At 40.8% G+C, this 13052-nt stretch overlaps 1 protein-coding gene across 1 annotated transcript in view; it reads left to right on the plus strand.

The window, feature by feature from the left end:
- Positions 1-20: 20 nt before the first annotated feature.
- The window catches only part of large2 (LARGE xylosyl- and glucuronyltransferase 2), a 62957-nt gene continuing 49925 nt past the window's right edge, over positions 21-13052 (plus strand). Inside the window, exon 1 of the mRNA XM_008105604.2 lies at positions 21-157. The gene's annotated coding sequence lies outside the window, so the exon portion shown is untranslated. The remainder of the gene's footprint in view (positions 158-13052) is intronic.

Below are 13052 nucleotides of genomic sequence, written 5' to 3' on the forward strand. Positions count from 1 at the left end.
CTGACAGGCGGGGGAAATGGAAAGAGGCAACGTAATCGAACGCCGAGCCAATAGTGGAGAGGGAGAAAGAGGAGAAAGGAATCGAGTACAGAGTGGATCAGCAAAGAAGGAGAAGGAGGTGTTATGTTCAAAGGGAGAAAGAGGAGCGCGAGACCTCGTGAGTACGCGTGCGCGGGGAAGGGACGGGTTTGCCTTGCACACAGCGCTAAGGGCTTCCAAAATATTCAGGGAGGTGGAAAGCATTTAAGAAAGCCAAGGGCTCTCTCTAAGGAGGGATTTCCAAAGTCTGGGGGCGGCCACCAAGAAGACCCTGCCTGGGTGCACCTGCAAGGTTAGAAGGAATGCAGTTGGACAGCGCTTGAAGCCAATGCTATGGGATCATGGGAATTGTCCCTTTGCAAGATCTTCTTTATTTATTTACTAGCTTGGGTACCCGGCGATGCCTGGGTTATTACAAAACGTCATTTTCTTATTTTACAAAATCCATAATGTAGTGGGTGAACTACAACTCAAATCATGCCAGGTTAGGTAAAGGTTTCCCCCGACGTTAAGTCCAGTCATGTCTGACTCCGGGGGTTGGTGCTCATCTCCATTTCTAAGCCGAAGAGCCAGCGTTGTCCGTAGACACCTCCAAGGTCATGTGGCCGGCATGACTGCATGGAGCGCCGTTACCTTCCCGCTGGAGCGGTACCTATTGATCTACTCACATTGGCATGTTTTCGAACTGCTAAGTTGGCAGGAGCTGGAGCTAACAGCGGGCGCTCAAGCTGCTCCCGGGATTTGAACCTGGGACCTTTCAGTCTGCAAGTTCAGCAGCTCAGCGCTTTAACGCACTTCGCCACCGGGGCTCCTGGTTAACCACCTGAAACTCCCATCAGTATCGAAAAGTTTATCATGTTGGGCAAGTTTGCTCTAGGTCAGGCATGGGCAAACTTTGGCCCTCCAGGTGTTGGGATAGGCTGTTAGGAATTGTGGGAGTTGGAGTCCAAAACAACGGGAGGGCCGAAGTTTGCCCATGCCTGATCTAGATGCATCATTGGTGGGGTTCAGTGTGCTCTCTGGCTGCAGGATGAACTACAGCTCCCACCATGGTGGGTCAGTTCCCCTCAATTCCCTCCAGTAGGTTCCGTTGGTCATGGGGGTTCTGTGTGCCAAGTTTGATCCAGGTCCATTGTCGGTGGGGTTCATCATTTCTCTGGTTGTGAGTGAACTACAACTCCCAGAAATCAAGGTCTATCCCTCCCAAACCCCTCCAGTATTCAAATTTGGGCTTATCAGGCATGTGTGCACCGTTGTTTGAGTTCACGGTGCTCTCTGGATGTAGGTGAACCACAACTCTCCCTGATCAAAGTAAGTTCCCCCCAAAGCGCTCCAGTATTTATTGTTGGTCATAAGGTTTCTGTGTACCAAATTAGGTCCAGGTCCATCTTTGGTCGAGTTCAGAGTGCTCTTTGGTTGCAGGTGAACTTTCAATGCCAGTACCTACAACTCCCAAATATCAAGGGCAATTCCTCCCAAAACCCACCAGTATTCAAATTTGGGCATATCGGGTATACGTGCCAAGTTTAGTCCAGATCCATTGTTCTTTGGGTTCACAATGCTCTCTGGATGTGAGCTACAATTTCTACGAATCAAGGTCAATTGCCCACAAACCTCTCAAGTATTTTTTTTTTGGTCAGGGGTGTTCTGTGTGCCAAGTTAGGTCCAAGTCCATCGTTGGTGGGGACCTGAGTGCTGTTTGATTGTTGGTGAACTATAAATCCCAGTACCTACAACTCCCCAAATGTAAAGGCCAATTCCCCCCAAATCCTGTTGGTCATGGGGGTTCTGTGTGCCAAGTTAGGTCCAGGTCCATCGTTGGTGGGGACCTGAGTGCTGTTTGATTGTTGGTGAACTATAAATCCCAGTACCTACAACTCCCCAAATGTGAAGGCCAGTTCCCCCCATATCCTGTTGGTCATGGGGGTTCTGTGTGCCAAATTTGGTCCAGGTCCATGGCTGGTGGGGGTCACAGTGCTCTGTCTTGATGCAGGGTGAACTACAACTTCCATCATGTTGAATCAGTCCCCCAAAGCCTTCCAGTATGTTCAGTTGCTGATCAATTCTGCTCTGTTTGCTGTGCACTGTAGAAAAGAGTGGGAAAGTGTTATGAAAGAAGAAGTGGGCAGGATCGTGCAAATTCCACACCAATTGAGAGACTAAGAAACACTGGGATGTCTGGTGGAAGAAGCACATAAATCTAGGATGAAATTGTCCCCGTATGAAAGAATTCACTTGGGTGGTAGGCAGTCTTGTTTGTGTGGAGGACACTGGCTGAGGTTGTACATGTTCACCGCGCTTGCTACAATCTGCAATATCTTTGGAAGGAGGGCCATTGGTGTCTCCTGAGTAATGGGAGCTATAGTTGTTGGTGGAGGCAAGAGCTTGTCTGTGTAAGTGGACATACCAGCCACATACACACATATTTTCACTTTTATTATGTGTATAGATTTATGAATGAAATTTATACCCTGCCTTTCCCCAGTCAAGGGCCCAAGGCAACTTACAGCCAGTAAAAACATACAATATAAAAATTAAAAACTAGTTAAAACCATAAATATTAGCAAATGCTGTGAAACACTAATGAAAACCCCAATAAAATAAATTAAAAACCACCCTGAGTTTAGCCTTCTCTGCCAGAGTGTTGGTGCCTTGCTAAATTACAACTCCCAGGAGTGCATAACATCGAGCCCATGGCAGTAACAATGGTTTCAAACTGCATTAATTCACCAGTGTAGATGCACCCCCCTCCGGTTCCTGTGGGGAGAGGGAAGGGCATCTCTAGATGATCCTGAAATGAGAAGGGCTCATAAAGGGAAATAGGATCCTACAAGTCACCTGTATTCAAGGGTATCAGGCTTTATCATTGTTCTATGTATTTTAATATGTATTTGGTAGAAATATGTTCTGATATGTGTATTTTATGGAATGTTTTAGATAATTATGTCTTTTAGCAATGTTGTAACCCGCCACGAGGAGAGGCGGGTAAGAAATAAAATAATTGCATTATGTAACCAAATCTGGAAAAAAAATCTGTTCTTGGTTTGAAAGTATTATTTCCAGTTTAATTGTGCTGCACTTACTTTGAAAGTAGTTGTTATAATCCAGAAACTTTGTTTTTGTGGTTGCCACAAATTGTGTTGAATTGGTTGAGACTCTGAGATATTCATTGAAAACTATAGCAAAATGTGCTGCAGTATGTCATGCAAGAAATGAAGCCTTTGCAGTTTAATATACATTTCCCATGTTTTTATGATAGAATGAATTAGGAAATGATATTTATAACCCAGGAACATAAAATTGTTACTTATTATTATTATTATTATTGACACAACAACATAGTCTGACACAGCAAAGAAGATAGATTTCGTATCACAAAATCACAAGTCAAACACTTCTCAAGTATCTAATTATTATTATTATTATTATTATTAATAGTTCATCATCAGCCACAAAAAATGGGCAACTAGTGCAATTGCAAATGAGCTGTTTTCTCAACTTTATGCTGCCTCTCCATTATCTCAGTATTAAATTTTGGCTTTCCTCTGACGCTGAGAAAGTGTGACTTGCACAAGGTCCCATGGCTGAGCGGGGATTGGACCCCAGAGCCATCACCCCATGTACCAAGGTTCAGGTTTTCCCTGCTTCTGATACTGCTTGTGAGCAAACTGCTTTTAACAAGCTAGCCAAGAGTAATGCCTTCTGTGAGCCAGGGTTATTTTAACGCCAGGCGACGTTGGGTGGCGCCGTGAGTTAAACCAGGAGTAAGAATAGCTCAGACTGTAAGTCAGAGCTCTATAATTGCTGGCAGGAGTTCATCCAAGAAAGTGAAAGCGCTCCAGTGTTGAGGTCATGCTGCTTTATGGACTTGCAGCTGCATAGCTAACTTGCTGTGGCAGTCCTGAGCAGGCACGCCTTGAGGAGACATGGGCTTAAAATCAATCCTAAAAGATGATATCTCCAAACCAGCATCCTTTCTTTTTTAGTGGTTTGAGTGCTTCCCCTTCTGTTTGAAAAGCTCTGCCTTCATTCCTTCATTACTGGAGTGAAATTAGGGTTATATGATGCATCACACTATATACAGGCATGGGGAAACTTTAAGTCCAGAACATCTGGAGGGCTGAAGTTTGCCCATGCCTGCACTATAGATTTAATGCAGTTTAACACCACTAACTAACATGAATCAATGTTATGGGATATGGGAATTGCAGTTTGGTAAGGCACCAGCACTCCTTGGCAGGGAAAACGAAAGATCTTGCAAAACTACAACTCCCAATAGCATTGACACATGGCCATTGAAGCAGTGCCTTGGCAAGATTTGTTCAGAAGGGTTTGTCATTGCCTTCCTCCAAAGCTGAGAGAATAGGAGTGCATCTACACTGCTAAATTAACTAATGCTGTAACTACCATGACTCAGTGCTATGGAATCACGGGAATTATAGTCTCAACCATCACTCTTTGGGAGAGGAATTTAGAGACCTTGTAAAATGACACCTCCCATGATTCCACAACATTGAACTATGGTCGGTAAAATGGTATAAAACTGCATGAATTCTACAGTGTAGATGCATCCTAAGGCTGGCCCAAGGGCACCCAGTGAATTTCTCTGGTTGAGCCGAGATTTGAAACCCAGTCTCTCAAAGTTCTAGTTCAGCAGTCATACCACAATGCCATGCTGGGTCTTTTAATGCGGTTCTCTGAAGGAGATGCTTCCTATAGCATCGTTTGTTTCATATTTTTTGTTTAATATTGCCTGTAGCCATTCTTAATGTTAAGTCTCCCCTTGGTGTATTTAAGCAGCAGTGTGAGAGATGTAGAGCATTAACAACAACAAAAAAAGAGTCTTGTGGTGTCTTATAAGGCTAGGATTTTGGTACAGCATGATCTTTCATGGACTAATACATTTCTTAATATTTAGGGGATCACTGTTATTTATGCTGTTATTTGTGCTGCAACAGACTAACAGTTACCCCTGGAACGGATTCACATACAGCCTATTGTTGTGGTGATTTTGATTCTGTCCTCATGTCAACCACTGCAGAGATGCAAAACAGAAAATATAAATAATTGAACTCTCTTTCTTCCTTTTTTTGGTCTGCACATTTTGTCTAGAGGATGTCTCTATGGGGTGAGAAGTTTGTTGCTTGGGTAGTTTCATTGTTCACCCTGAAAAGAGAGAAGCAGATGCCATACTGGGTGAATCAAAATCTTACATTTTTATTAATCTTTATTAATTAATTAAATTAAATGTAACAACACAAATGTTTAAACATGCATTGATTAAAATCCCCCCTCCAGTTCTAGACTTGCTGCATCTGAAGACCTGACCTAGTTAACCATGATATGTCCAAGACCCATTATAGACAATGGTATACTAAAATAGTATCACTTATATACAACAGCAGAATTAAAGTTTGCTTTAGGGATTAATTTTTTTCCAAGCCATGAATGCAGAATCTGTGGATATGGAGGGCTCTCAGTACACAAGTGCTTACCAACCTATAGCAATAAAGTATCAAGTGTTTTGTGTTGATTAGGCTGAAAACAACTGCCCTCTCTGGTTATTGTGAAGCTCAGCGGGCTGGGTGTTGCATCCATTTCTTCTGCCATCATGTGCTTTAAAGTATGTGCAGGGGAAGTGTGGATATACCTGCCATCTCACTTGTTGACACTACTTGTACCCCATTTTCACTGAACATATTCCTGAAAGTTTAGGAGTGAAGCTCCTAGATGTTCTAGTTTCTTTGTGCCTGAGTAGCAGGCACTGAATAGACCTCAGTAGATGTAATACATTTTGTTGATGACTACAATACTGTTGTGATCACATACAATATTGTTTGTTGAGCTCAATCACTTTCAAGCCCAGGATGAGATGCTGGGAGTGACTAACAAAAACCAACAGGGTGCCTAGTCTGTCGAGGACCAGGATCTTAGGAAAACCACAGTGTCTGCCTCAAGCAGTGGATGGTTCAGTCATGAAAGGTAAACATGAAGCTCCAATTTGTCTTCATTGTACCTTGTGTAGTGCACATTTGTGAGTAAAGAATTTGGGGAAAATGCTTGTGATTCCTGAGGATATTGGATTTAACACGTGTCCTGCTTATCACTATACCAATTGAAGACATCAAATCTGATTTTGGAACCTAAATAGGATTAGTATTTAGATAGGGACCAGATTTCCTGCAATCGCCAGGTAGAATCCTGCCTGAAACTTTGGAGATTCACTTCCTGCCAGTCAGAGAGTTGAGAATACTGAGCTAAATTAATCAACATTTCAGTTCAGTATAAGGCGGCTTCCTATGTTTCTACTTGGTTCAACGGTGGGTCCCTCTGAATGTTGTTGGCCTCAAACTAGTATCATGACTAGTAATCAGGGATAATGAGAGTAGTCCAAAAACATCTGAAGGACAATAGTTTTTCCATACCCTAACTGCTTCAAGATGCCTCTGTTCTCTGCTTGCAAATAATATTGAAAGCTGTTGGACAGGTGGGGCCCTCATATTCCTGAACATAGTCCAAGAATGGATGGGAATCTATGGCAAAATAGGAAGTTTGGGGTTCTGTCTTTTTGATGACTTGGCTCTAAAAGTGACACTGATGTTGGAATTTCCAGTATCCTGCCACTTGGGCTTTATTTAGTTGGCTTCTGCAGTATAACCCCTTGAGTTTTATTGTTACTGGGGAAAAGGGAGAGTGGGAGTCCATATACCTTAGTAGTAACCAGAGATAAATATGTCTCATCCTTTTATATTAAAACCAAATAGTTCCCATTTGATTAATATAAAGCTCAATAAGGCTTTGGTACCACATTTTTCTTGGTTTTTCATATTCAACTAATATCGTCCATTTACTTTCCATATAAAATGTGGACTCCAGGCTGTTTTGAAAGATCAATTCAGAGCATGTAACAAGCATATCACATTTTCTATATTTTAAGCTGCAAGTCAGATTTGTGTCAGACTTAAAAATTGACTCACCTCTGGTGTAGTTTGGTTAAAGCTGTAACTGTCACCTAATCATTTTTTAATCACCTCAAAATTTTAATTGGGTGAATGATTATATGTATAAATATGTGGAACATTACTTACACAGTAACATTAAAAAGGAGGAAGAATGTTCTCTCTTGGATTTAGATAATGCATGGGTATGTAGCAGAAGGTGAAATCTCAGAAGAAACATTTTCTCCATTTTAAGACTAAAAGTAGCATTAGTCTTCAGATAGCCTAATTTAGAGAAGGATCATAATTAGGGGTAAAACATCCACATTGCATACACCAGAGGTTCTCAGACATTATCAGCCGCAAAGCACTTTTTGAAGCAAAAGTTTCTCATGTAACCCCAAGAAATGTTTAGATCATATATTATATATAATGTCCCTCTGTGTGTGTGTGTGTGTGTGTGTGTGTGTGTGTGTGTGTATCAGGCATGGAAAAATTTTTAGACATGGGGGCTGCATTGCATTTTAAAATTTTATAGATAGGCCAGGCCAGTGGCAGATGGAAGGAGAGTTTTTGTGTGAACTAATTGAAAAACACATAACCAAATTCCTATGCACGCTGCACATATTTCATTTGTAGTGCAATAAATAAATAAATAAAAATTCAATATTTAAAATGAAGAACAATTTTAACCAACATAAACGTAACAGTATTTTAGTGGAAGACCCTAGGGACCATTCAGTCCAACCCCATTCTACCATGCAGTGAAAGCACAATCAAAGCACTCCCAACAGATGGCTATCTATCCTTTGCAATAATAACAACAACATGAACAACAACAACAATAATAGCAGAAACCACAGGGAACATCCAGTTCAATTCCCTTCTGCCATGCAGGAAAAACACAATCAAAACATCCTGAGCGGTGGGGGGGAAATAGGGTTTTGGGAGCAAAGAAGGGGGGGGGACACATTCTGGGTGGCAAGGAAAATAATATGGGCAATGGGGGAGGCTGGAGAGAAAGGGTCTGTGCCTCTGGAAGACACTGCTGCAGTTTTGGCATCTCCAAATTTTAATTTCCCTGCATTTCTCAGGAGAAAGAGGAAAGAGGAGGAGGTGAGAAGCAGCATGGTACTACGGAGCCCCTGACTATCACTCATGGAGTCCCAAGGACTCCATGGAGCACAGTTTGAGAACCCCTGGCATATAGAAAATCACAAATATAATCCTTGTTATCTTTAGTGAGTACTGGAAAGACATTTATCTGAAATCCCAGAGTATTCTTCCTATTTTATTCATTTTTATCCCACCTCATCGTGGCTAATAACATATTTTTAAAAATTGAAGTTAAAATCAATACAAAAATCAGAATGAAAGTTTAAATCTAAGCTTAAAAACAATCAGTTTGTAACTGTTAAAACATGTTAGAACACTGCATACAAACTCAATGAAATTCTTCAAAACAGTGTTATATAGCATTAACAGCCCAATTGTCATTGGTTTGTAAAGGCCTCTTGGAACAGGAATGCTTTTACTTGACCCTGGAGGGAAAACAAGGATGGGGCCGTACTGGTCTCTCTAGAGAGGGAATTCAAAAGTGTGGGAGCAGCCCTGTCTCTTGTTCCCATCAAACAACGCTGAGAGGGTAGAGGGACAGAGAGAAATGTTCCCTTGCTATTACAGTTCAACCCTCCCTATTTGCAGTTTTGGCTTTTGTGGATTTGATTATACACAGATTTGTTTAAAACGTTCTCTCTAGAAATCTTGAGGTCCTCTAATGCTATTTTGTGGTCAGCTTCCAGCAGCAATTGACAATGGAGTTCTGCTGGAGGAGCTAGCAATTCCTAAAGAGGTATTATCTTTGGCTACAAAGAAAAGTGTGCAGGGCACATACTTCTTGAGATTTATATCACACCATTGGATAAAAAAACACAAAATTAAAATAGCATTTTTTAGTCTCCTGGTTTTCACTTTCACATGGATCCTGTGCCTCTAACTTCAGTGAATATGTAAGGCTGGCTTTACTGAGTTTTGACAAAAATGTGGGATATTTGTTTTCGGCATGAGGGCGGCATTGACTATAGGCAAAACTGTGAGCCATGTGACAGGAATGTATGGGGCAACGTTTTTGTTGCCATATGGTTTTCACACCTGCCCAGTGTATCTGCTCCAATTCTTACTTCCTTATGCCTGATTCTTCAGCCATCTTCATTTGCCTCCCAGTATTCCTGATGAGCGAGGTAAAAAAAGAGAGCAAAACATGTTTCAAATCTTCTCTCGTTTTCACTTTTTTTTTTCTTGGACAGAGATGGCTGTCCGGGCAGGAAAGCTTCATGGTGGTGAGGGTCTGTAGGAAGGATGAAGAGCTATGGTCATCTGAATTTGCAGTTGGGCTGAAGGAATCCCCTTTTGTGGATCAGATAGGAATGTGCACTAAAAAGGGATTAAGGGCAAAGGTTCCATGAAAGCCACACCTGAAAGAGCAACTCTCTAGGAATTTCCAGGTCCTCCAACATGACTTACTGATCAGTGTCAGCTGGAAGCTGACCATAGAATCCCATTGGAGCACCTAAAGATTTCTATAGAGGTGTTCTGTCTAGGACTCTAGAGCATTAGTTCCCAACCTTTGGTCCTCCAGGTGTTTTGGACTTCATCGCCCAGAAATCCCATCCAGCTTACCAGCTGTAAGGAATTGTGGGAGCTGAAGTCCAAACTCCTGGAGGACCAAAGGTTGAGAACCACTGCTCTAGACCTTTCAGCCTGGCTCTAGAGCAGTGATTCTCAACCAATGGGTCCCCATGTGTTTTGGCCTACAACTCCCAGAAATCCCAGCAATATAATAATAATAAAACTTTATTTATATACTGCCCTCTCTCCCGGATGGGACTCAGGGCAGTTTACAGTCATAAAAGCAACACAAAGATTACATAACAACATAATACACATTATTAAACAAAGTAAAACCATCTGTTAGGATTTCTGGGAATTGAAGGCCAAAACATCTGGGGACCCACAGGTTGAGAACCACTGCTCTAGGTTAGGGCTTCTGGAATCTGGAGTCACAAACATCTGGAGGGCCACAGGTTTGTACCTCTCTGCTCAAGGGTCAGCTTCCAGAGGAAATTGCACTGGAGGACCTAGAGTTTCTCAGAAAATGTTAACCAAACCCATGAGTAATCAAATCCACAAAAAATGAAACCCACAAATGTTGAGAATTTATTGTAGTCAACAAGAACCAATGATTATTATTCTATATAAGGCAGTGGGGGGAAACCTTTCCTAGTGAGGTGTCTAGATTCTGTTTCAGATACGTTTTCAGGATGGAAGCAGCAAATTTTGGCTTAAAGCCCTTACTGCTGGTAACTGAGCCTTAGAAGAGATATTTGAACTTTTTAGAGAGGGTAGACTGAGAAAGCATATACCACTGGGGTCTAAGAACCAGTTTTCCATCTACTGCTACTTTCCTCATTGATTTTAAAATTGAATTGAAAACTTTTTTAGTTTTCTAAAGCTTTTGGGTTTTAGTATGATGTTGTTTTGTAGTCTTGTATATTTTATTACATATATTGGCTGGTTTCATTTGTATTATCTTGTATTGCATTTTTTTAGAAATGATTTGTTTTGCAATTATATTGTACAGTGTTGCGTTTTGTTATTCTTCCTTCCATCTATGTGCATCTATGCAACTATTATTTTAGATTGCATACTTCTGGCTGTGTTTTGGTTGTTTTACTGAAAAGTATAATGTATATATGATAGCACTAATAATATCCACATGCAAAAATTACCAAAAATATCTAGTCCAGAAGTGACTAGAAGAGCACTACAAGTTTTATGGGAAACAGGTTGGGGAGTTTGGGAGAAAATATTTTAGAAAACTACATTTGAGAATTACCTTTCTAAAAAACAAACACACACTTTGCAGTAGGGTGTACAGAGTGGGGACCTTGGGGTTGAAAGTGACTTCTGGGTTAGCACTTGTCTCTTTTGCATGGACTGACCCCTGGTAGAAAGGCAGGTATCTAATAAAGGTGCTTTTTAGTTGATCATTAAGCTTTTTAATTGACTAATCAAACTGATTAATCATTTCCCTTGTTGTTGTTGTTGTTGTTGTTGTTGTTGTGTGATTACAAATTTCAGACTTGTAGCAACTCTAAACTGAACTTGTCATGAGATTTCCTTGACATGATTTGCTCAGAATTTCCATTTGCCTTCATCTTAGGAAATGTGACTCACCCAAGGTCACCCAGTGGGTTTCCATGGCAGAGCAGGGACTTGAACCCTAGTCTCAGGAGTTGCAGTCCAGTGCTCAAACCACCACACCACTCAGACATTCCCCTACTTGTAACCATATAAGTCAGGTTTATTCAATACTTCTGCTTCCTATAAACATAGTCCTTTCACATAGCATGTACTAGAGCTTTCATTGTATGTGTTCCAAAATAAATCTGTCCAGTTTTATCAGCAATTACACTCTGTTCTCTCATTCTTTTTTCCCTTCCCTCTGACAACAACTCACGACTTTAAGCCAGTGAATGTGACCTTAAAAATGTTACCTGAACTTTGGCAACAGATTAAAGGTTTCGGCTTCTTAAGAGTCGCTCTGGAAAAAATTCCTAATGGGGCCGCCAAAGAACTCGGAAAGGAAGGGAAGCAGTGAAACAGTCAGTGATGTTGTACTTTCTGTTAAAGGTGTTTTTGAGAGTATTGAGACCTTGATGAGGTGAGGACTCTTTGTTATCAGCACCTGTTCTGAGATGCATTCAGCATCTTTCTAACACATGCATCCCTTTCAGTTAACACCCAGTCTAATTATACAGAGTTTTGCTAATGTTCAGGAGTGGTGGGATTAGTGATCTAAAGTTCTATGTTAATCCTCCTTTGCACTTCAGAGGAGACTTTCGTGGAGGGTGCTGTGCTCCTTGAGTGAGTGTATGTGCCTTCAAGTTCCTCTTGACTTATGGTAACTCTATGAAAAGGGTTTTCTCAGGCAAGGAATATCCAGAAATGTGTTTGCTAGTTCCTTCTTCTGAAATATAGCCTACAGCATCTGGTATTAATTGGTAATCTCCCATCTCAGTACTAAGCAGAACTGAACATGCTTAGCTTCCTAGATCAGTCCTGATATAGTGCCTTCGGGGTATTTAATCCACTAGCATGTTCTCCCTTTTAGCACAAGCTTCTTTGTTGACAAAAATCCTGTCTCATACATCGAGTTTTTATATTGTTTAGATTATGCTATCACTAGCAATGTATTGATTGCCTTTGCTGGTCTAGTTAACTAATGAAAAAACAATCAGAAATTGCTCCCTATAGTCCCACAGCCTTACATTTCAAGTACTAGATAGATGGTAACACAATTATTGCACTTGTGTTGTTTTTGTTTTTAATACTTATTGGATTTTTAAAAAAGTATGATGATAACATGAAAAAAAGAAAGAAAGAAAGAAAGAAAGAAAGAAAGAAAGAAAGAAAGAAAGAAAGAGGAATACATGGGATATGAGTATGAAATATGCATAAATGTTAAGCTGACTACATTTCCAAAAATACATTTTCTTGAAATTGCACCTGTAAAATAAACATTCATGACTGTCTAAAGCAGTGAGATCTTATGTCTATTGGACAATTCTGGTATATGTCTTTTAGACTAGAGTTAAGTAAGACGCTTTCTATAGTTAATCTGAAGATGCCTTTCTCAACAAGACATCATATGTTTTGGATTTCATTTCCTATGATCCCTCACCAATGTGTATGTTAGTGATGTGAATTGCAGTTAGTCCTGAAGAACACGGGGATGCCATGTGGTAAATAATAAAATGATATTTATGCTCCAGGTGGAAAAGACTGTAGTAATTGATCCATGCATGCCTTACTTGCCTCTGACTCAAAAGCCATGACTGTGTAAGTCATCTGCTGATGTTGCAAGCCTCTCTGTATAGAGCAGGGGTACTCAAGTGGTTCATGGTCTCTCAGACTGTTGGAGTGTAGAGTATAGCTTGAAAAAAAAATGTGAACAAATTCCTTTGCACACTGCACAATGTGAACATATCTTATTTGTAGTGCAAAAAAACATGA

The sequence above is a fragment of the Anolis carolinensis genome, chromosome 1, assembly GCF_035594765.1.
Source record: "Anolis carolinensis isolate JA03-04 chromosome 1, rAnoCar3.1.pri, whole genome shotgun sequence".
Taxonomy (NCBI): domain Eukaryota; kingdom Metazoa; phylum Chordata; class Lepidosauria; order Squamata; family Dactyloidae; genus Anolis; species Anolis carolinensis.